At 39.4% G+C, this 1,410-nt stretch overlaps 1 pseudogene; it reads left to right on the top strand.

Moving 5' to 3' along the window:
* Window positions 1–332: 332 nt before the first annotated feature.
* On the top strand, window positions 333–1,038 carry LOC125351247 (annotated as a pseudogene).
* Window positions 1,039–1,410: the final 372 nt, after the last annotated feature.

A 1,410-nucleotide genomic window follows, 5' to 3' on the forward strand; every position in this document is an offset into this window, starting at 1 on the left:
CTTGTTTGTGGTCTTTTGGGTAGATGCCCAAAAGTGGGGCTACTGGGTAAAAGGGGAGCTCTATGTTTAGCCTTCTGAGTAATCTCCATACTGCTTTCTAGACTGGCTGAACCAGTTTACATGCCCACCAACAATGAAGTAGTGTTCCCTTTTGGTCACATTCCCTCCAACATTTATTATTGTTAGTTTTCTTGGTAAAGGACATTCTTACTGGGGTGAGGTGGAATCTCGATGTTGTTTTGACTTGCATTTCTTTAATGGCCAGTGATGTAGAGCAGAAAGTAAAATACACTCTTTTCCTCCGGTGAACCACTGAAGATTCCGGTGTTGCCATGGGTCGCTGCCCTGCCTGTTGTTAACGGTATTGTAATAAGCCATACCCAAAGTCTCGCTTTTGTCGAGGTGTTCCGGATGCCAAAATCCGCATCTTTGACCTGGGGAAGAAGAAGGCAAAAGTAGATGAGTTTCCACTCTGTGGACACATGGTGTCAGATGAATACAAACAGCTCTCCTCTAAAGCCCTAGAGGCTACTCCTATTTGTGCTAACAAGTATGTGGTAAAAAATTGTGGCAAAGTTGGCTTTCATAGTCGAGTGCGACTGCATCCTTTCCATGTCATTCGCATTAGCAAGATGTTGTCCTGTGCTGGAGCTGACAGGCTTCAGACAAATGCCGGTGACTTCAGGAAGCCCCAGGACACTGTGTTCAGGGTTCACATTGGCCAAGTAATCATGTCCATCCACACCAACCTGCAGAATAAACAACCTGTGATTGAATCCCTACACAGGGCAAAGTTTAATTTCCCTGCTCGTCAAAGATCCACATCTCCAGGAAGGGAGGCTTTATAAAGTTGAATGCAGATGAGTTTGAAGACATTTTTGCTGAGAAGCGCCTCATCCCTGATGGCTGTGGAGTCAAATACATCTCGAATTGTGGCCCTCTGGATAAGTGGCGAGCGCTGCACTCATGAGGGCCCCACTCACCAAGCCACACACTCACCCCCACTGTAATCATGCTCACCAATAAAACTTGCATTGCATCTAAGAAAAAAAAAGTAAAGTACAAATAGCTGGTCTAATTTTTATATACAAGACATAGAAGTTTTACAAAATAAATCTGTGAAAAAGAAGATATGGATAATATAGCTCCCATTTGGTGCCCAACACTTGCCTATATCTTTTATACCATGTTTATGCTATTTTTCTTTTTAAAATATAGTTCATTAAACATATGTGTTGGTAAATATTCAGCTTTCAGACAACAGCTTTCAAACATGATTTTAAAAAATATATGTAATAATCAATATATAATAATATATAATATTCAATATATCTATATATGTAATATCAATATATATCAATATATAACATATATCAATATATAATATCTATATATAATTTATATATGTAA

The sequence above is a fragment of the Perognathus longimembris genome, chromosome 5 (assembly GCF_023159225.1).
Source record: "Perognathus longimembris pacificus isolate PPM17 chromosome 5, ASM2315922v1, whole genome shotgun sequence".
Classification (NCBI taxonomy): domain Eukaryota; kingdom Metazoa; phylum Chordata; class Mammalia; order Rodentia; family Heteromyidae; genus Perognathus; species Perognathus longimembris.